This window comes from Amblyomma mixtum, chromosome 7 (genome assembly GCF_055824585.1).
Source record: "Amblyomma mixtum isolate Tamu chromosome 7, ASM5582458v1, whole genome shotgun sequence".
NCBI lineage: Eukaryota > Metazoa > Arthropoda > Arachnida > Ixodida > Ixodidae > Amblyomma > Amblyomma mixtum.
In genome coordinates this window covers 143113468-143137710 of record NC_143018.1, presented here as the reverse complement: position 1 = coordinate 143137710, position 24243 = coordinate 143113468, and positions in this window count along the sequence as shown.

The following is a 24243-nucleotide window of genomic DNA, read 5'->3' as shown; positions in this document are numbered from 1 at the left end:
GCCTCAGAAAGAGTGACTGTGCCTGCATCGACATCCGGATGGATACCATCACTTTTGATTATGAGGTGTTCAATTGTTTCCACAGATCTACCACACACTGCACATGTGTCATCTTCTTCGTTAAATTTCGTTTTGTAGCTGCGCGTTCTAAGACACCCTGATCTAGCTTCAAAAAGTAGGGCACTGCCTCTTGAGTTACCATAGAAAAATTCTTTCCTGATCTGCCTTTTCCAGTATCGATATAGTTCTACACTATGTTTCTTTTCCATTCAATTCATCCAATTTTTAACTTCCGCGTTTTTAACCGGTCGTTTAATGCTCTTTCTTTATCCGTCCTCATGACCGGCATACTTACTGGTTAGTTTTCTAGTTCATTTTTGCCACTGTGAGTCAACGTTCTTTCTGTATAAATATTTAAATACTTTAGCTGCCCATCTGTTATCGTCCAATTTCCTCAGGCGTTATTAATATAGTAGTTTACTCTTAGCTTCCCGTGCTTCGAACGATGCCCAGCCCATATCCCCTTGTACAGCCTCGTTTGTGGTTTTGCCGTGGGCACCTAGTGCTAATCTTCCAACAGCTGTCTGATTTACGTCTAATCTCGACTGAACTTCTGCCCTTAAGCACACAATCGCATTGCCGAAAGTAAGTGCCGGCACCATTATTCCTTTCCAAATACCTCTTAGTACCTCATATTTGTTGTACCCCCATAATGCCCTATGTTTTGTTATCCCGGCGTCTCTTCGTCCTTTTGCCCTAAGAGCCTGTTCATGCTTTTCCGTGTATATCTGCCCTTCGTTTAGCCATATCCCGAGGTATTTGTATTCGGCCACTTTGGGTATTTCGTGGCCTTGTATTGTAAGCACCTGATCAGTTGTATCGTTAAAAATCATCACACCTGATTTAGTTGCGCTAAAACTGAATCCTAGACCGTCTCCTTCGTCTCCACAGAAATTAACCAAAGTTTGTAAATCTTCCTGGCTATCTGCTATCAGTACAATATCGTCGGCATACATTAAACCGGGGAGTCGCTGCTCAACTACATTTCCGCCTAATCTGTACGACAGATTATAACCCAGATTACTTTCTTATAGCCTTCTTTCCATATTTATCACGTAAAGCATGAACAGCAGCGGTGATAGAGGACAGCCTTGCCTTAATCCTTTGTGCACCCCCACAGTTGGGGTACTTTTTATCCCTTCCCATGTAATTTCAACTTCATTATCTCGGTAGATTTCCTGTAGAAAATCAATTGCCTCATCACCAATACCTAAATCTTTCAATATGCTCCACAGGAGTTCCCTGTTCACGTTATCGTATGCACCGCTTATGTCCAGAAAGGCTAGAAACAGAGGTCTATTTTCCGCCTTAGCTATTTCTATGCATTGGGTAAGCACGAACAGGCTATCATCTAACCGCCTACCCCTTCTGAACCCATTCTGAAGTTCTCCGAGTATCCCATTCCCTTCTACCCATGACTGCTCATGTTCTGCCAGCGCCGCCATGCGGCGGCGCGACATGACTTGGCTCGTGTCGGATCGAGGAAGACGACGCCTCCGCTATATTGCGTGCTACTCGTCTTCTTGACCGTTCGATTAAGAGAATTCTGGTGTGGGCTAGTTGGTTCATGCTTAATAAACAGATTCACAACAGCGCTACGGAACAAGGACAGAAGGAAACGTGCATGCACGTTTTATGAGTTCTGTCGAGCTGTGTGATGACTCCCCAAACGTGTGAAGCGTTCCTTCGCTGTGTCCCGTGGCTGACAGTGCATCACGTGGTCCAGGAAATAGTATAAATCTGTGCTGGTTTTTCACGCAATAAAGAGTTGGTAGTCAGCGCCCGTCCTGTGTTTTTCGTGTTCCTTCTGTCCTTGTTCCGTAGCGCTGTTGTGAATCCGTTCGATTAAAAGCCTCTTTTTGAGTTGTTCTACTTTCGTCGGCGACAATATCATTTGACTCAAAAGCCATTCGATGGAACAGAGTTATCAGACTGACCATTCAGCTTGCTCACTATAGCCCTACACCATTCACAGCATCACCCGGTTCAAGTGGTATTGAGCGCAGAAGTATTTGTTTTCATGTGTCTTCAACGAAAGGATGCATAATTGTACATTCTCTGTATTGAGAAAAGACGCCACCTTTCCCTATAGGGCCGCAATGTAGAGTGGTTTTTCTTAATATTCGAGTAAAATTGGTACTGCAACCAGTTTTAAAGCACTTTTCATTTCCTCTCCTCCCTCTTCCATTTCGAACACTTAGCAGATTACAATGTCAGTGCTTTCAAACGCGGGTGCAAACATCTGTCACTGTAAAAAAAAAGTGGCAGCGATTTCACCATGGTTGCACCCAAAAGGTCGAGCGATAGCTGTGGCATGGGCCGACACAGTTTTGTAGGGCTAACAGGGGTGGCACCGGGACGAATCTCATTTACGATCAAATGACGAAGGTGAAACTTCAAGAATTGAAGGGAAAGCCACAGTGGTGGGTATGAGGCACCATTGTTGGTTGGTTGGTTTATGGGGTTTAACGTCCCAAAGCGACTAAGGCTATGAGAGACGCCGTAGTGGAGAGCTCCGGAAATTTCGACCACCTGGGGTTCTTTAACGTGCACTGACATCGCACAGTACACGGGCCTCGAATTTCTCCTCCAAAGAAATTCAGCCGCCGCGGCCGGGATCGAACCCGCGTCTTTCGGGCCAGCAGCCGAGCAGCATAGCCACTGAGCCACCGCGGCGCCATTGTGTACTACCTGCAACGGATGAAACGCGAACAAGAAAACTGAGGTGGCAAGACAACACCACCACCATATTTGTTCCTGGAGAGGAAATACAAAAGAAATTACTAAACACTTCTGAAGAAGGTCCTTCGTGCTTTCGAAGTGAAATTGATTTTTCTGCTATTTTTGAGCTTCCCCGGATGAGAGCTCTTTATTTGGCTGTTCATGGCTTTCTTCTCTCATTTACGTTTAATTTCTTGCTGATAGTACCATTGGTAGACACGGTACACCGTAGAGTTTTAACTTGCTTAAACCTATTTTAGCGCGAAAGCATTCCCGAATCGCCAAGGTGAAATTTTAGCATTGAACCAAGGCAATTTTGAAGGTCGCCATACATTTGGTGGGTTCGCTAGTCAAGAGTCAAGGTCAAAAATAAATATCAAAGGTCAACGGTCAAGTAAAAGTTTATGGCACCATAGTTGACATTGCCGCCATGGTGAATCGTGGTGGCCATGGTATACCCCTGTTATGCGTAGTCTGACAGAGCGATTCTGTTGCTGTACTGGCTATCAAGTTTAAGAAAAACCAGCCAAAAGACGGGGACAAAGAAGAGACTAGGCACACACAACGACTGGACTATCAACTGTGCTTTATAGAAAAAACAGTCAGTCTCCCAGGAAACCTAACAGAGCATATGCAGCTCAACAGCACCGCAAAACCAGCACAAAAGACCGCGATGCTCGTAAGATAGTCAAGCGGCAGTGTCAACGGGACAGGTAACCTATTTCTTTCTGCGTCAACATGATAGACGCCGTGATAATACAGTTATTTCCTTGATTACTAATGTGAAATTCTTCGAGGATTTCCCACTCAACCTTACCATTGCCTCTACCGAGAAAAGTGACATTCGAAAACAACGGGTAGCACCCGCAATCGTGGCAATGGCGAGGCAAGTTTGCTCCGTCAGCCGGAGTTAGAGAGTTATGGTGCTCTCGTAGCCTTTCATTTATACACCGGCGAGTTTGGCCGATGTAAACTTTTTCGCATGTCAGCGGAATCTTATAAACTACCCGTGTCTGACAAGGAACATAGCAGTTTTGATGCCGCATCGAACAAACAGGGGGTCTAGTTCTGCCACGCGCGACACGTGAACTATCAAGGTTAGCCAAGGTCAAGGATCTCACCTACACGGCAAGGGTCGCACCGACACAGAAATCGACCTTTCCATCCAGTTGAGCTATTGCTCTAAAGAATCCCTTTCTATGTGATCCACATTGCCGGTTGCTGAGGTCACCGGCTGTATTCTAATCGTAATCGATTCCCAAGCTACCGTGAGAGCATAACTTCGATGCTGCCCTAAAGGAAATAGGCGCGTGTTGATGAATTCCACCTCGTCAAAACTCATGGGAGCCTTCACTAAGAAGCGCATTAGAGCCAGTTCTATTGCCTTTGAATGTAGAAATTCAGTATTAGGATTTTCGTTTAGTTTTTGGCTTGTTTGAGTACACAATTAATTTTAAATAAAACATCGGTCCATATTTTTGTCACATAGAAGACAAAAAGGGGATACTAGGGGAAAAGAGATAAGTAGTCGCAAACACACTAGCACTGCAGTTAGATTATAAATTACGCGGCTGCCAATCACAATACGCTAAAAGAATATTTGGCAACGCGCGGAGTACCTAGAGAGACTACTATTATTCAGAATTGTTTAGTCCTGTGGGCTAGAAAATAGAAGCATCACTTGATTGTGGCACATATCACTGCCTTGTTTCTAGAATAACACCATCTGCCGTGCTAGTTTGTTGCGATACATATGTATCAGCAGCGCGAACACAAAAACAGGAAGAAGAAGAAGAAGATAGTACAAAGCGCAGATAGTCAGCGTTCTGTACTATCTTCTTCTTCATCCTGTTTTTGTGTTCGCGCTGCTGATACACATGCCTTTTTTCCCCTGTTTGGGAGGAGTAGCAGGAACTCAAGCATTTTTTACCAAAGCGTCATACCTGATTCCAGTCTCAACAACTAAAATAAGAAATTCATCTTACGGATTGTAGCCCGATGGACTCCGAAACATTTTGGATCATCATCACGTAAGTCAAAGGCAGAAGTGAAACACAGAACCGCCACTTCGTAAGCAGGTAATACAGGTGTGTCGCAAACCATCTTGAACCCTCGTGGTGCGTGCCTCGGCCGACCAAGCGCGCAGCAAAGGAACGAGCACACGCCATGGTCTCCAAGACAGCCATGGTCTCCAAGCTACATCGGCGAAAAGAAACATTTGCCAAAATGCTTCTTCACCAGAAGAACAATGCGCGAAACTTCGACCCAGAATTCAACTTCATCGCGATGCATTTTGTGGTCTTGGACACTTTCATCTGTTTTGAGCGTGTAAAAGTTATTGTCACCGAACCCGAGACATTCATGTGAGAGGTTATAAAATCCTGCCATGTGCAAAAACATATCTCTGGAAAAGACGAGAGGTCCTAAGACTTTCTTACATCTGTCAACGTACATGGCCTTCGCGATATTGCTCAGTCCACCCCCAGACCACCGCCCCGAGAGCTCACATTGTTCGCACCCAACTGATGTGACCCGCATAAAAGCGACCTCCTTTATCGGAACAGTAACAGTTGTTCAAAAGAAAATTAAAAGCACGTCTCCTTCTAACCAGCCACCCTGAAGAAGGTCCCGAGTCACCACTGAAACTTCTCTGAGACTTCAGTCGCCGAAATCTTCAGGTTCTGAAATCAAAGAGAAAAATAAATCTTGAAGGGTGCGGCGTTCGCAACACTCTCTCGCGTCTTTCCAGAATTTTTTTGATGCCATTTTGTATCGCCGAATTGACGCGCAAGACCAGCCGAGAACGGTGCAATGAAAATCGGCTCCAATTAGGTGCAAAAACGCCCTCACATTTTCTAAACTATGCAACAGTATCTCGTCGCTAGTATTTCATTACCACGGCACGCAATGTTGCTCTTTTTCACAAACATCGCACTTTATTTGACAAGAACTGGTTTGGTCTCAAGCGAAAAGTTGGATTAATTTTCGTACAACTCGAGAGGGGATGTATGCTTCCGGTAAATGCTTTCTCTTGTGTATTTTTTTTTGCGGAAAGAAGAACTGCGAACAAGAGAAAGCGTGCGTTTTGAATCGACAATGCCTAAAAGAACCGAAGAGGCATTACAGCTGCTGGTCTAGCCACCACTCTATACTCTGTTCGTTTTTGAGAATTGGAGAAAGCTGATAAATACGTGGTCCGAAGAAAGAGTTCTAAAGTTGTATACACGTTATCAACCTAGTAAATCACCCAGCGTTCAAGAAGGTTGTCGTCAAACAATGAAGTTAATTTAAATCTATAAGTGCCGTCCCGCCTGTGACACATATATTTGTTCCTTTCATTCGGCCGAAATTCTTCTTGGTTTCTATTCCGTCACGTAAGAGTATTGGAAAAAAACATGCAAGATAATGACGGCTCCCCAAACACTTAAGGTACCTCTACTGAGAATAAATAGGCTCGCCTTTACACACGATCGCTCGAGTCCCAGCGACTTTGTCATTTAGGGTACCAATCGTCGCTTGCTCTTTTTTGTGTGAATATAGGTCCCGTTCTTTCGTCATTGTTTTCTGTCCGTGCGCTCTCGCCCTGGTTACGACCCTAATACCAGAGCAGCTCATCGAGAACAGGGATTGCATATGTTTTCTTTATATGAAACGATATCTGAGCCTGCTTTTATTGTGTACAAGAACACAGCGGCATTCGAACAAGAAACCTTTAGAAAGGTCAAATATGAAAGTCGAAACACACTGGTGCACGATGGGGCCCAAGTTTAGTATGCAACCCGCTACGCCGAAAGCGGTCCCTTCTTGAACGGTTCAGGTGGGTTCAGAGGAGCGCACGGGACCGCGGACGACCCACGAGGACCACCTACCAGGTAGCGGAAGCACCGCTCCTGTAATTTACCGTGAGCATCCTACGCCGAATCCAATTGAGAGGAGTGAGCGCCGGGCCTCTCAGAAAAGTGGCGTTGTACGTGGTCCATCTGGTTCGTCCTCGATCCAGTGCGCGCGTCTGAACTCACCTTAAATGGTTACAGATAAAAACGGCCTGGTTGCCACTTTTTTTTTGTCATGAAAGAGGCCTGAGAGCCAGTAATCATTAAAAATTTGCCTAAAACACCAGTACAGAGCTTGAATAATTACAACCGGCTTTTCCCGGCAGGTTCGATGTCGGTTGGCGCTAGCGTTGAAGTGCACTTTGACGCCCTTGTCAGCTGGCTAGCGGGGACAACAACATTCCTGACGATATCGGCGCCCCAGGATAGCGCTGGTTGCTCGTGCGAGCTACCTCAGAGTTCGGTGACGCCACAGCAGTTCGAGCAAGCCACCTTGGCGTCACTCGATGCGTCTGGAAATGCCGAGGAGTCACTGGGACGACATTCGAAATCATACTAAATTATGTTCCTTCGATTAAAGCCATCTTCTTATCCCTATGAAAAAAAAACATCATTCGTTTGCGTTCAAAATTTAGTTCCCAGAGCGACAAGAATAATAAAGACGAAAGGAAGGGCGTCATACTACGGGACGTGCGTCAAACACATTCTGCAACTACTTGGTGCACTGCGGCGTAAATAAGTGTGGGGTGCATGTCGCACAGCCTCGCTTCATTCTGTGTTATTTCAATTCTTCAGAGTATCTGACCTTTGACGCTGTTGTTTCTTCCATTAATGATTTTCGTGTCTTGACGCTCTTGTTGTCTTCCAGTTTAGACAATGCGATTCAGCCCTTAAAAGACTTAAGGCACCAAATTCTTGGTTGCGTGTTTTCTTCTCTTAAACAATGCGTGAGACAATTCTATTTATGGAGCATCGCCGGGCATTCGCCTAAGACCGCTAAATATTTTATGATTGAATTTATTTTTGACACTCTTTCGGTTTCATCAACAGAATGATGGCTGCCTCGTATAATTTGACTTTAGGTCACATCACGCGCGAAAAATGGCAGTATAACTTCTGATACATCATTTGTTGTAATTATAGCTCTTGAATCAGGCTGGTATAGGTGCTGGAGTAAGTAAAAACCAAGTATCAGAGTTTATGTTGCAATTGAAACCAAGTATCAGAGTTTATGTTTCATTTTTTTTTTGTGCGCGACATGACCTTAGGTCGTGACGTTAGACTGCCATCGTTCGGTTAAAGAAACACAAAATAAAACAGCATAATAGAAGCAATTTCATTAAAAATTATTTATAGGTGGTAGGCGATATACCATGCGTTGATCCATGCATTCCAGAGTATAAGACATGATTTGAAAGAAAAAAACACGAATGAAATTAGGTGCCTACAGCCCTTTATTATTAGGCACGGTTTTTCTCAGGACGGAGAGTTTGCTTTGCATTGCTGAACTATGTAGGACGGTTATGAGAGACACTTTAGTTAGCGAGCCCATATTAAGAATGTGTCATCTACGAAATGCTTGAGTGTCATCGTATGGGACTTACTGCAGCGGACAATCAATAAAGACAGTGTCGTTTGACCTTGCAGTATACGGTTCTTTGCTGTCCTGAAAGACTCGGGGATTCTGTGAGAGCTGTTAATTCTGATTGCACTTTTTAGCCTGTAGAAAAACCGTATGACACGTAAACACGCAGAACAACCTCGTTCGTCTAAGTCTTTGTTCAGTGAACAGTGTGTCTAGGTGCGGGAAGATTCTTCTTGACCGATTCTTCACGCATATGTATGCATCCCGCCATTTTGATGTGCTGGAGGGTGGCAGTTTACGAGGACATGAAAATGTGTGCCGTTTATAACGAAAGCATTCGGCAGCTGAGCAGGTTTGGTTTCTGTGGAACAAGGAAAAAAACAGCGTCTTTTTGCAAAACTAGCTCCTCACCGCTACCGCTTGAAAAATGACAATAAAACTGAAATCTCACTGCTGCGATGTGTTTCATGTGTGATGGGAACCAATTTTTTCATAGTACAGACCAATGTCGGAAGTTTTGCGCCCCAAAAGGGCAGTAGAGCCAGTGGTTAGAATATATGCGATGTACCGGTTAACAAATACGTGTTCCATTGAGCTCTTTGTTACCGCGAACATGCGTAAAACCTTTAAGCGCGTTGTCCTGTCTACCTTTCTTGTGTGTGTCGTGTTTTGCGCTAGCTTTTGTACGAAGTAAAACCTTTACTTTTTCCATTATTGCAAAGGCGAAAAAAGGTACTATGTGCCTTTGTTGAAAACTGTTTCGATTGAAATATGTGTTATCCATCGTCGGGGCGAACAGTAACAGCATCATCTGTTCAGAAACGGCGTTCTGCATTCTCATTTTTGCAAGTTCAACAATTTGAGCGCGAAGATTGCTGTTGTACAACTCATACCCTGGCCCTAAGAGAGTATTGTGGCATCAACTGTCTTAACTCAATGCAGCTGTACTCACGGTCATACATTCTTCCATAAGTGGCGGTAAGGGGCGTCCCATCAAACCAAACAGTTTCTCGCGGGTCTTTCAGTCTTACGTGCGTGTTGTTGTGTCCGCCGGGCGCATTTATTAGGTGCACTGCGCATTTGCCTTCCCTGGACCTCGGCACTGCTTTACATGAGCCTGACTTCAGAAATAGTGGCCACTCGTCCTATACACACAGAAATTCTTGTCGATCAAGCACAGGTACGGCAAACAAGCACGTTTAATTACAATACCCCTAAGAAACAGACGCCAGCTTTATCTTCGCCTTTTGTCTTAAGAAAATGCAAAGCGCACAATATACGCGGAGAGCGAATGAATACAAATGGATGTTCTCACCGACGGAATCTGTCACCAACCGAAAAACCTTGGCCGCTGCCCCCATGGTGGCGGCGATCCTTTCAGCTGCTGCGGAGTTGAAGCGCAGTGTTCATATCATGCAAAGAGAGTCGGAAAAGCCGCTCACCAGTGTCAACATGGAGTGACGCTGTGGAGTCTCTATGTAGGAGGAGGAGTACGAGAAGCAATTGTAGGGAGGTTACCCGCACGAATAAACCGGTTTACTAGCCTGCACTGGGGAAAACGGATGAGGGGATTTAAAGACGATATATAAAAGAGAGTAACAGGAAAGTGAAGTCAGCATGCAAAGTCAGTAAGCGTGCGGTATATTAGTCGCTTATCGTGCAGGCCCGACAAGTGTAGGATTCAAGAGCGTTGGGCTTAGCACTCCCCCCTGCGAAACTCCACGTCAAGGGAAACGAGATGTTCGACCACTTTCAGTATGCAGAAAGAATGATCTGTTGGATAAATAACTGCGTATCTAGCAGGATACGCGACCACAAACAACATGCATGTTCTCGAAGAATGCGTATCTCACGAAGCGGGGCTGTGGGCCACGTCCTCCCTTACATCGCGCTTTCTTCGTGCCCCATTGACCTCCTGTTGTTGCACATGTGAAGCGAGCATCCTTTCTCCTCATCTAATACGAATCCAGGCGCATTTTGCCTTTTCCCAAGACATCAGCAAAGATTTCTGGCAAAGAAAAAACATATGTATCAGCAGCGCGAACACCACACAGGAAGAAGAAGGAGCAGAAGGTAAAGAGCGCTTCTTCTTCCTGTGTGGTGTTCGCGCTGCTGATACATATGGATCGCAACCAACTAGCCCGACAGATGGTGTTAAAGAAAAAACATAGGCGAAATATTTCTTTACATTTTGCCACGCGTTCTACTATATATATACTACCCTTCTTGACGCATGTGATCGACATTCTTCAGTAAGTTGGAGCGGAAGTTGGTATTTTGCAAAATTATTTCGGTAATGGAGCGTCGAACGTCTTACAGAGAGGAAATGCTCAAGTTTTTAAGGAATTGGTAAAAAATATTTGATGTGCTTGTACTAGTATTCGTTTATGTGCAGTCGCATGGGTTTTGCTTGTTGTGTAGTTATTATTGTGTAGGATGGCTGCTAATGAGTAATTACTTCTTTCTTAGAAATCTCATCCACCTAGGAGGATTCCCCTAAACATTTTACCAAAGACAGCAGGAAGAGTGTCCGGTCATCAAGCAAAAACTAGCTGATCATTACTTTGTGACGGTTGCAATTCTGTCTGAGGATCATACAACTGATGGAAGTATTATTACAGGTTCTGTTCTAGATAACAGAAAAGTAGACCAATTAATTCGCAATGTTAACTGGAGTTCCTTTTTAGACTTAGATCATATCAGCTTATATAGCAAAACTATTGAAATCTTTCACAACGTCTATGCACAGTCAACTAAATCTGTTAACATCAAAATAAGAAGACCAGATCAGAAGTGGATAACTCATGAGATAGCACAGTTGTGCTGTGCAAAAGATAAAGCGTGGCAAAAATGTAGGAAGCAACCTGAAGATAAAGCTCGAAGAGATGAATATCGCGCTCTGCGGAATCAGGTAACGGCGAAAATGCGTCTGGCGAAAAGATCCTTTTATGCACGACAGTTTTCACTGAACAAACATGACGGAAAGAAAACGTGGCAAATTGCCAATGAACTGATGGGTAGACAGAGAAAGGCTTCCGTTGATGAAGCAGTAAAAAAGAATTTTCCAAAAGAGAACGTGAAAGTGCTGTGTGAAAAATTTAATGACGTGTTTATACACACAACCGAAAAGTTGCAGAATATAGCTGTCAGTAGGCCTGTACCACATCGACCGAAGCGGACATGTGTGCATACTGCATATCTGCCACTGATATCAGTGGACGAGCTATGGAGCATTATGTGCAGAATGAAGCAGTTCAAGCCACCTGGGTATGATGGCATTCGTCTGAGAGATCTTTGCAGAAACTTTGACGCTTTGAAAGAAGTGCTTATGAACATATTGAATGGTATATTCGAAACTGGTGATATCCCCGAAGAACTTAAGATATCTGTTGTCAGGCCAATCTACAAACACGGGAAGAAAGGTGATTTTACAAATTATAGGCCGATCGCAATACTGTCATCAATAGCACATATTATGGAAAAATATGTTGCATATGTTATGGAATCATTCTGTGAAAAATACTCTTTGAACAATGATGCGCAGTTTGGCTTCACAAGGAATAGAAGTACGACTACACTTCTTGAAGAATTTTCTATGTTTACAATGCACTAGAAAATAATCACATCGGGTTAGCCTTATTTCTGGACTTAACTAAGGCATTTGACACAATAGACCATACACTACTACTCGAAAAATTAAGCTCACTTGGGTTCCGCGGTCATTTTAACAAGTTTTTTGTCAATTATTTTACAGGTAGATTGCAGTGTGTGATGCTTGATAATACGCATGGAGATTTAAAAAATGTTAAATTCGGTGTACCTCAGGGAAGTACACTTGGCCCACTACTTTTTAACATATATGTATCTGATTTGGGTTTGTTACAGCTGAAGTCAAACGTTTTTCAATACGCTGACGACACAGCGCTAGCGCTTGAAGCTACTGATTATCGTACAGACGTGGAGTCATTTCAAACAGATATAAGTGAAGTTGTTGACTGGTTCTCGCAAAATTTCATTTTTTTAAACGTTAACAAAACAAAACTGACATGCTTTAAAAACCCTCATAAAATTGTTGCTTTCAACCAACCACTGTATCTTCATACATCCCAGTGTTACCAGTGTAATTGTAAAGCTATGCAAATAGAGCGAACAGTTCTGTATCTGGGCATCCACTTTGACCAACACCTTACATGGAGCGACCACATCGTCTACCTCTCTCGAAAGATAAGGGCCATTGCGGCTATGATGTATCACCTTCGTGGTAAAGCTCCGCTCCATCTTAGGCGACTGATCTATACAGCATTAGTAGAACCTGTTTTAAAGTACGGCATTACTCTATACGGTAACTGCTCCGAATACAAGAAAGAAGCATTAAATGTTATCCTAAAAAGAATCGTCAACACTATATCGTACGGCACAAAACTACACTCGGTTGACATGAAAGAGAGATACGATGAGTTAGGCATCCTTCAAATTCGTGAACTATTTCACTTTGTTGTGTTAACACGGTATTATTATTCAAATGAATATAAGACTCCCGTAAAAAAACATGTCACCTTGAGAAAAACAGAACGTTTTTTTAAGCCACGGGTTTAGACAAACTATGGTAAAAAGATGCGCAGTTATTATGTACCGGCTGTATTTAATGAAATTCCCGATGATCTATGTATTGCAAGTAACAAACGTAGGATGGTGACTGACATGGGGAAATTGGTGTGCAAATGTATTTCCCTGTGTATAGCTTGAGTTCTTTCGTATGCGCAATTTTGTGTTCAAATTTTTTTTTTGTGTTTTGTTTGGTTTATTGTTTTTTTTTCTATGTTAGTATGAGTGTTTAGACAAGTAAAGTATACAGATGAAGGTATTTCTCCACCTGCTGCCTGATCAGCCAACAAGCAAAATGTGCTTAGGCAGATCAGAATTTATGAATGTGTACGTATACAGAGAAATAAAATTTTGATTTGATTTGATTTGACCTTGACTACTACGTGTGTACTGAGGAGTCAGTACAGTTTTTACTTTATTTTCGGTGTAGCTCTGCCTCTGCACACTAGTTGAAGCTTGGTGACGTTTGAGAGTTGGTACTGTTTTTGCAGCTATGAACACAAAAACTTCATTGTTTTGTGTAACTCAAACGGCATCTCCATGCACACGTGGAAATGCCGTTTTAGATCTCGTACTGGCAACTGAACCAGAAAATATTCATGTAAACAAGTCAGCGTGCATTAGCGACCCTTTTTTGCATTGCGAGCCTGTCAGCGAATATAACTCAGGGCAGAAATTGGAAAGCACGATTGACCACCAAGAAAAGAGGTTGTTGGTGGAAGCTAACACGCATAAAACTAAAGCAATCTGCAAAAGTCTCAGAAGAGAACAGCGGTTCACGCTATGCATAGAAGAGCTAGAAGTGTAAAGGAATTCCTCTGCTTGGGGTAGGTGGTGGCTGTAGATCCCAACATCGAGATTAAGCTAAGTAAAAAATGAGAATAAGGCGGAGAGTGCTTGGCAGGCGCTTTATAATAATGAATGGCAATTTACCAGCACCCATCAGAGGGAAAGAATAACACTGATTTACCTCACCGCCACTCACCTAGGAGGCAAAATATGGAGGCGAATGTAGAGGGCGGAACTTGAGTTGATGAGAATGTAGAGGTTTGGAAAGGCAAATGGTAGCCTTGACGCTAAGAGACAATAAGAGAACAGAACAGACCAGGGATCAGGCGCGAGGAATGCAAGGTAACTGATGAGTAGCGCGAATATGAAGAGAAGGCAAGAGGCATGCGCAGATGAGATTTGTAATTTCCTGGGGTCAAGCTGGCCGCAGTGGGCACAGTGAGGTGGAAGGGGTCGTTGTCCGGCGGTTCGCGTAGTTTGGCTGACGATGATGGTACGTTGCATCGGTTGCCTGGAATGCATCGAAATAAAAGTCACGAAAGGCATTGGTAGCAAATCTGTCGGAACGAAGTACTGGGGGGCAAGAAGCTTCGACGGCTGACAAAGGAGTGTGTCCTGAGGAAGTGCCGTTTCCTTGTTTTAAAACGAAAGCATCACTACAGGAAATCGAGCTTCAATCGCGAACCGTGTAAATTTGACCTTAAGCTAAGTTAGAGGTCATACCACGAAAAAGGGAAAAAGAAATTGAACCAGTATATATGAGTGGGAGTCGAACTTGTGGCTGCGCTAAGAAATCTTCTTTATGGGCCGCTCAGCGAGACCAGTAGGCTATCGCGAGAAAACGAGTAGTGTGCTTGAGGAATTACTCTTGACTGAACAGTTTTGGGAGGTATCAGGTGCGGCTCTTAATTTCGATAAATCACAGGGGTTTTGATTAGGCCATTGCGCTACAACGCCAAGTCAATATGGTGGCATAGGTTGGGACTGCGAGACCATTCGCTACCTGGGGTTTCCTTTTCACCAATATCGGTCAGTGGAGCCTACTGGGATTCACAGATAATCTCGATGAGACAAAAAACCCAGGCATGTTTGGGAGGGAACTGTCAGTGTTTGCTCGGGCTCAAGTCTCAAACGTTTTTTATTTGAACAAATTGCCTATGTGCTGCAGGTTCTCAACTGTGCGAACAAGAAAGTGCAGGTGATACACAAAATATTTGTGCCTTTCTATAGCGTTTCCAGCGGCCATGCGTCGCGATAACCTATTTCTTTCTCTGGAGTCTGGTGGAATAGAACTTGTTCATTTATTCGTGCTTCAGCTTGTTTCGTATTTTCTTCGTTTTCAAATCGGCAAACCACCCATTTCAGTAGCTGTGCTTACTAGGCGTCTCAGTGCTCATTTGCCTTTCTTGTTCGCACCGACTGGACACACTCGTGAGCAGCCTTTTTGGGGATTCCTTAAGGAAGTTGCTGACACCTTCAATTTTCTTTCATGCGCTTTTCTTTAGGCTACCTGTATAGCCTCTCCAGACGGTGGGTGACTCAGGCACTTGCAGAGTATTTTTTTCCTCTACCGTTGTGTCGGCAACCATTTCTGGAGTTCCTTGGCACCAGTGTTTTAAAACATGTTAGCCGAATGTGCATTTCTTCTGCTGAAAACCACTCTTCTTTAAACTGCACGCACATACGTTGCCTGTGAAGGCATTGCTTCAAGCTAAGGAGATGCTTGCGCCATGGATGGTGAATTGCCGCTTGTACAGTACACAAGAGAAAATTGACCATTGTTTTTTTCTGTGCATTGATGCTGTATTCTTCGAGGAGATATTACAAGGAACAATTAAGGACATTGACATCACACCCTATAGCATCCGTTTCTTGACTGTGGAGAAAAACTGTGCTCTGCCATATGATCTATTAAAGTTGCTGGGACTATTTAGTCTTGGGAAGAGCAGCACTATGGAACGCCACGCCGAATCACCATGGTCGCCGAAATCTTCGTTTCGTGAACAATGCGCTTTGGTGCGTGGAGTATATGCTGCCCTGCAAGAGCAACTTAGCTGGCTCCCCTATCTCGATGCATGTGTGTGCCTTCCAGACTTTTGATGTTCTGGAAGGTGAGGTAATGCAGGGGTATGGTGCCCTGGCGTTTTGTGGCGCAAACATGCCTAGATTTTCCTTTACTAGACTTTCGCCGCAGCGAACGCGCCTCGTGTGAAACTGCACCACACTCTCGCGGTGTGCATTTGAGAGCATCGTCTTCATTGATTTCCACCTGCTCCGTCCCGGGGCAGGCCTTTTCACCGTTGTCTTCTACGTAGCACAAATCCGTGCTTTCTCTCCGATTCGAAAGTAGCAAACATTATGTGCAGTTTTTTTTTTTAAAGCGATGTTTACTGCCTCAGGGCATAAAAGGGTATTCAATGATGGATTACGAGGATGCTTAAATAAATGAAGAAAGACTCGCTGGCTTGGGAAGGGCATGTAATGCGACAGAAGAATAAGCGCTGGTTCTTAAGGGTAACAGCGGGGTTTCCAGGAGGAGGCAAGCGTAGCAGGGGGCAGCAGAAAGTAAGGTGGGCGAATGAGATTGAGAAGTTTGTGGGGATACGGTGGCCGCAGCTGGCAAAGAACAGGGTTAACTGGGGTGCCGTGGGAGAGGCGTTTGCTCTGCAGTGGGCGTAGTCAGGCTGATGATGATTGGTGGCGCCAATGCATGGACCACTGCTGACGAAAAAGTGGACAATCAGACTCGCGTGCAGCCAACAACCTACGCCAGTGCAAAGAAGAAGCCTGTTCCCGTGGGCCTGGTGTTCTTGCCATCTTTATTTGAGGACGACCAGGCAGGGAGCCTAGCTTCTGTGTGCACCACATTTTGAGGGCCGAAAATGGGTGAGTGTTTTGTGCTGCGCTCCCATGGCGACGTATTCGGCAAGAACAGCGTGCTTGCTCAATCTCTCAGCATCGCTATAGAGCGCGTCGCCATTTCTGCATCAGCTGTCAATGTCGCGCCGAGGCTTCGAGATGCCAATTCGCGCGCTCCTCACCGACGACCACGCTGTGAGGTCGGCTTCCCGCCGAACGCTGACCTAGGGATGCGCATCGCAGCTGGTGCTACTCCACCACAAATAGCTACAGCGAAGAGTGGTGTGGCAACAGTGGACCTATGGAGTAAGGCGCCTCGCATGCGACGTGAGAACGCAGCGTTCGTGTGTGTGACGTTCTGTCATGATCGGCGTAATCTTATGTAATCCAATGTCCATTAAACCTCTTCTCACTCCCATGAGGCCCAGTCTATAGCCTTTTTGCCTACGTTGTCACGGGGCAAAAAATGTCTCTGAACTAAACTACTAGTGTGCTACAGTTCGAGCCTCTTTACCATCTCCTGACCCCTTCCCACAAAATCCCAAAGGTATGCGGCAATTTATGATAACACAAAATGTTAACTCAGCTGGCTTAATCTGCCCCCTCCGCTGCAGCTAGCGTAGAACGTCGTTCCTCAGCACTCCTTAACGAAGCGCAGGTACCTGAAAAACTGCAATACACACCGCATATATTGCATGTCTCAAGCAGTCTTTTAGTTGTTTCAACGCAATCAGTAAGTAAACGGATAAATTGATGCGAGCCTCAATCGTGCAAGCAAAAGAATGCTGAAACTCCGACAATTTAGCGTGCACAAAGAGCTGTTTCTTCTGCTGCTTAAGGAGTTGAGCGCCGGTTCCTAACTGTTTTATCTCTTAAAAGGTTAGAACGGTGCTTGGAAAGCCATGAGTTGGTGTTGCGTCCCATGTCTTGGCAAAGTCATTTATTATTGATACCAAAGCAGTGAGTAAAAATCGAACAAGCCGTCCATACTGGCAAAAGCCGCCGCGTCTGAAGATATCAAGCAAAATTGCTTCTAATTTCATGATAATTGCGATAGAACAGCCGGCTGCGTAAGCCGCTTGATGACGACGAGAAGATATTCATGCTTATATGAGAGCCAACCGTGTCCAGAAACAATAAAACACATAATCATGGAATACAGGTATGGCAACTTAAAGAAAAGATGCTCGCTTTTCTGTACTTTATGGTTCGTTTGTCTGTCTGCCGTCTTTTTTTTTTAGCTGACTACGAGACCGCGTCGACCTTCGATTCCACGATGGAAGGTAAGTTACCACTTTCCATACTTCAATATATTGCAATATTTTCTGCAGAACTGAATATGCGGTGCGTTTAGGGACAACGACCAGAATGCAAAATTTGTATTCATTCATTTTTTCCTTCAAAGATACTAGTACGTGACAAAAAACGCACATAATTCTATAGGTCCATCTCGCCTCTATTATTAGGTTTGAGGTCGGCGAAATTATTACTGCATGTTTGGAAGCAGCATGTAAGCCCTGCAAATTTTTGTGTCGGCTGCATTGGTATTCCATGCCGTAACGAAAAATTTCGTCAGTCAGAAGAAAAATTTTCAGATTGAGGCTCTTTTTCCAGCTTGAAACCTACGCCACTATGGTAAAAGTGAGACAATTTTGGCTCTTATATTTCCCATACAATCTTTAGAAATTAGCGTTGCGCGCAATTTCCCGCATGGAACATCGCTGCAGAGGTGAAGAGAATTTACGCAGAGGGAGAATTTACGCTTATTGTGCGATTTTTTTGCTCGCTCACAGTCAACGCATGCGGCAGGAGAGTAGTTATATGGCAGTGGTGCTGGCTAACCACTCAGTTTTTCAAGACAAAAAAGCAAGTTAGTCATCGTGCACTCTGGGGAAACTGTCTACACTCTATTAAGAAGAAATGATGTAACAGCTTCCCTACGCATGACAATTTCCTTCCTCGCCATGCACTCTGTCGTGATGTCACTGAAAGAGACTTCGTGCCCAAGTTAGGTGCAAGTGGAATATATGGGTGCTCTTGGAATAGCGGGTAGCAGCGGCAACATGAAAGCGCGTACATAAGACAAAGGTGTTAGACATGTACGGACATCGGATGTTTAACTGTGTTTTATTAGAACAAACAGTATCGCACGAAACGCCCGTCAGAACTCATACAATGACACGTGAACACATGTCATTGATGCCTTTTTCGTCAACCCGCTATGTAAGCACGTTCCTTGTTAAACGCAAGGGTGTATCACTCACACAATTCACTTTCCGACTGCCAATTTGAAAAGGTCTCAAGATTTTCTGCTCACATCTTCCCCTTGGCCTCCACAAAACAGTCATGCGGTCAAAAATCGGCACAGCTTTACTGCACTTTTTAGAGCTACGGCCATGGACTGCCAGATGCCTGCCTTGGTGCCCACCTAGGGATATGTTGTGCTGTTGCAAAGATTTTAAACGCACTTGCCTGTCTGGGCTACAAAACTTTTCTACGCGCAATCAAGACCATCCGGAGGCCGTGGGGCATCGAGAGGGTATAACACACAGACGTTTTCAGTGTAAAATTTTAATTACCGATTTTTTTTTTGCCGATATAGTATGGGTATGGGTTTTGAAAACATGATTGAAATATACATATTTTTGCGATTCCACCTTTTTTCACTGAGTTGAGGACTTATCGATACACAGAAAGAAGAAAAATTGTGGTCTAACCTGTGCAAAGCCAGACCTGCAGGAATGCATGTATTCTGATCATTAGTTTCATCTGAAAGGTTGTAACTGTCCATACATTTATACGCTTGTTTTTGTGTCTCACTTATTAACCCCGTGACCGCAGCGATGACACAGCCTGTCGAACAAGAAATACCGAGAATCCTCGCCTGATATCAGCTCCTCGGCGCTAGCGCTTGTTTTCAATTTCATTCACTTTCCTTAAGTGCATGCGTTCACAGTCTTGTCGGTCTGGCGGATGCAAGGAACGAGGACGCGAGTATTGACACGAGCATATTTATCGATTACACCCGACATACACTTTGTACGAAGGTAAGAACGTGGACCGTATAAGCAGATGGCAGCGTGGACAAGAGTGCTTGTGAGATAGGCTACGAACGCTCCGTTAGAAAGCAACGGAGGACGCCTCACAAAGAAAGGCACTTTGCACTTTCAAGTGATTGACAGCAAAACTATTTCGCAGTATGTAATATGGCTCCCACAGGGTGCAGCGGCTACTCCAGGGCCTCATTAGCTGCTGCAAGCCGGCTTGCCGGTCTATCAGTCTTCGCTGATCATCATGGTCTGTGCTGAAAAGAGAGGCTTCATGTCGATAGCGGTAGGGATTAGGTCTAAGAGGCTGGGTGGGGGATTGGGGCATTCCCAATGAAATGATAAAGGTTCAAGTGTCCTCCGCAGGAGAGGCATCGTTCTGGTTATCTGGTTGGGTAGGAGCTGTGCCTGAGCGCAGGCGTGGAAATGTGTTAGTTTGAAGCTGGCACCATTTAGCGGTTTCATCACGGGATAGTTTTGCGTGTGGTGGAGGGAGTATTCTACGGTATAGCCTGTGGAGTTGTAGTATGTGTGCTCACGTATGCGGGTTATTATCCGCCGAGTAGAGTTTGGGTGGTCTTCCGCTGATGCCCGCAGGGTGAGGTCGTCGCACGAACACACTCATTACTAGGAAGGGAGAATTTTCAAGTGTCCCTCCAGAGAGATCAAAACAGTCCAATGTTTACTGGACTTTTCAACAGTCGAAATCAGTGTGGATAAGGCACAATCATAAAAGCACAAAAGCATCTATCTTGCGGCGTATTTTGTACAAATATTTGCTTATCTATTTGGTGATTTGCTTCATACTACTCAGGTTTTAGCAACGTGGTTGCTGTTCCTTGCTTACTAATTACAAGCTAGCTATTACGCTAGCAAGTGCCGATTGCACAAGGTTCTATGACCTGCATGGCACACACGGTTATCTAACCTTTGCCATGACCATCGTCAGCTCTTCGGCGACGATCACTGCGGCACTCGCCTCAAGGTTATGGAGCGTTCTACCTTTGAGTTTTCTTCTTTGAATCAATATAGTGCCCTGTATCGCGCGAGTCGACCGGCTAGGGGTTTCCACTTATTCCTTTATAGAGGCACTGCATACAAACAGATGCGACGAGCATCACCTCATGTTTCCTCGCGTTCGCGCAAAGTAGTCACTGGATAATTTCCATAATCTCCAGCGCAACCGGCTACAGCTCACCACGTTGCTCTTGGCTAACTGAAAAAACCTTTCAATGACAGATTCTGCTTGAGCGTGTGGATAGGCTGCCCAGTCCAGCAGTCCACTAGTTGGCACTTCGTGTTGGCTCGCCCAACCAGCGAGTGCAGTCCATCAGGGTCACCGCTAAGCAGAATGGAATTCTGCTGCTTCTTTGATGAGTTTGCAATGCGTTCAACTATGGGACTGAATTCAGAGGCCCATACCATGTGCTACAGGTTAGTTATCTCACTACAGTGCAAGCGGGCACCATGGAGACAATAGTGCAGAATGCCACCTTTGGAACCCAGCTGGTGCGGGCATGCGTTGGTTTGCACTCTCCTAAGGGTGTTGTCTTCAAACTTGAGAAGGGTTTATGTGGCCTTTGGTACACTTTCCTCACCGTTCTATGTGGCCTAGATTGTCAGCACACATCGATGACAATACTAAATCACTGCACCCTGCCTCGTCATTACGGGTGATGCCGGTATCGAAGAGCTCGGATATGCCTATGAGCGGCTTCCTTTCTTCCCGATGGTTTCAGAAGACCGGAGAACTAGATCACCGAGGACTGGCTGGGTGGTGCTTAGTCAAGAATGACATTCCTTACTTCGTGAGTCAACAGCTTATTGAGGTAGCCACAGGCGTTCGGTGAGTCCGCAGGTAAAATGAATTTGGAGTTCCAAGCTATAGTCAAGGTAATCAAGGCGCTGGTCCTGTCGTGTTTGCATCTCCTTTGTCCACGTTTTTTTGCGCCGTTTTCCTCCTGAATCATGAACCAACTAGCCCAAACTAGAGTTATTATCAAGGTAGAAATATTATAGCGCTAACAAAGACACGGAAAAAAAAGATAGGATAGCTCTTGTGTGTGTGTTTCCTATCTTTTTTGTCCGTGTCATTGTTTGCGCTATAATATTTCTAATTCAATATGAACTAAAAACTCGCCCAACAGGAAGTTTTAATGAAGTTTATTTCTTATACAGTGGGCCCATCTTTCTGTGTTTCTTCATCTTCTTCCATCTCTGACATAGCGCTTGTGTGTGTGTTTCCTATCTTTTTTGTCCGTGTCTTTGTTTGCGCTATAATATTTCTAATTCAATATGAACAACCAACTCGCCCAACAGGAAGTTTTAATGAAGATTATCAAGGTATTAGCTGACTCCACTGCGTGAGTGGGATTTGACGTTTTCACCGAAGGGTTTGACGTTTTCACCTGAACGTGCTGAGATCACAATGGTCGTCATTCCTTTCTTTGGTTTTAGGTGCACGTAATGGGTGCTGTGTGCCTCGTCCCATGACGGCTGCAGAACCGCTCCTTTTGCTTTTATCCTTCCAATCTTATATAAAGGGTGCATATTCCTAGCTATCGGGTACACCTTGATGCGTCTGCGAAGAGCTCATGGTATCTCTTTTCTCGGGTCGGTTTACATTTGACTGAAGCCTATACCATTCCGCGTGATTCTTCTTTAGACGGTTTCTCCCATAGTATAGACGGACGGACGAATATCTCTAAGAGAAAGAATAAGAAAGTTCAGCATACAAGTGCATCCCTGCGTTAAAATTATGTAGAAACTTTCTTCGCTCATGCTATGTGTGCTTGTTGGAGTGCTATGAGTGCGAATAAGTTTGCCGGCACTTCAGATATACCATGGAACTCGTGTGCTGTGAACCACACCTTTTTGAGAGTTCCTGAAGAGGAGGGGCGGGATACAACTTTGACCGCACTTTCTTGATAGCTGCACATCTTCAAAACGTACCTGGGAAATAAGGTTTTCCCGCACTATACCTCCTTCCTAGGCCTCTGCGCCTGAGATTGCGTTGTCGAGTACATTTGTTAAACTTCCCATTGGGAGTTCTTAGAAGGACATCCGTTCATGTCATTTACATGGAAGTTTGGGCGCATGCCAATGGCAGTGATTGTAAGGCTCTCCTTGTCCACTGCAATGTCAAAACACGTTAAAGAACTCCTTGGTTTTAACCAATCACGAATTCTGGACAGCGCCATCTCCCATGCTCTATGTACAGTCTTTTTCAAAAGTATACAGCCCGAGGGGTCTGCTTCTGAGCCCTGCAGCGCGCCTCCTCTGGCATCCTCAGCGCCCCTAATCTCGCGGGAGGAACTTGTGACCTCAACCGTACGAAGATTAGTATTATCGAATGTGCCTAAGAGCCCCGCTACACGGCTTTGAAGCAAGCTTCTTGAGCTGTATATTTTGACAAAGACTCCAGATACTTAAGACGGTAAACCCCACATTAACACCATCTTTGCAAAATTGCCCTTAGCATGTTTTACAAGTCCCCAAAGTGACAGTTTTCGCCAGCCTCCGCAGGAATTAGTTCTGACGGAACGTGAGCATTGTTTTATAACGAGTGGTACCCGTGCTGAGAGAAATAGAATTGAAATTACGTGTTTACAGTCACTGGCAGAAGGACTCGCAATTTTTTTTTACGAAGCAGTTTTCTTGCTTTTTTGGTTTGTTGACTAATCACAAATCTGAATGGCGTCACTCCTCCTCAACGCCTTCCTAAGCATATTGCAAGAAGCCAGTTGTTTAATGTTGCATCTACCGCGCGTGTTTGCACACGTATTATGTTTCGGTATATACTACAATCCGCTGTCAAAGCTTTCTTCTTATGGCGCCAGTTTGATTACAACAAAATCTTTGCGCTGAGGAGTTTGTCAGTTTGCATCGGTACCCTAAAACTCTCCTCTTCGAACGCAGCGCAAAAAAGCTAAACTTAGCCATCAGTGCCTATGTAACGTAAGCAAATGGGTCAGCAAGTGAGTATGTCGCGTAAAGCCTAGTGGTCCCGTTGGCCTTGCCATGTGATTCCAAGCACTCTAGGTGTATGTGCTCGGAAATGATACTTTTGTGCTTTCTCTAACATCTAGAGTGAAAAACCCGGAAAGCTCAAATGAATGTTTAACGCAGTGTTTTAATCGCAGTAAAGGGTTACTAGACAATGTCAGGCCGCAGAACCTTCTGGGTAGGTTGGCTTTAGTATAGAAGCCGATGGCTAAACATGATGTGGTGTTTTGGGTAGACGTGTTTGTGAGTTTGAAATTTGCTTTCTTTGCGAGGTAAGCGCTACACCGCAGAACTACCAGCCGCAGCGTTTCCCTAGATCCTTGGCTTTATACTGTGTGTACGACACGCGGACTCCCAACATGAGCAGGCGGCAGACTACAACCACAGATAACCGTGATGTTATAACAGCATGCTGCATAGCTTAGCTCATTACGTTGGTTTAGTATATCCGTTTCGAAAGTTCTCCGTCTGTAGAAGCACGTAGAATCAAGATTTCTTTGAGTAATACGCTTTCCTTTTTCAGGGACGTCAACATACACATCCGAAGGTAAGCTAAAAAGCCTAGTCATTGTAACCATCAAGGTAGTATGAAGATTGGTGATCAGTGTCACGCCTTAAATTTCCAAAAAATCACACCGAAAAGACAAACAGGGACGAGCCCGCATATTCTCTTGGTGCCTATACAGAGACAATGGAGATTTGTTTAGCGAACGAACGTTGCTAAGATTTTGAAGCAAGA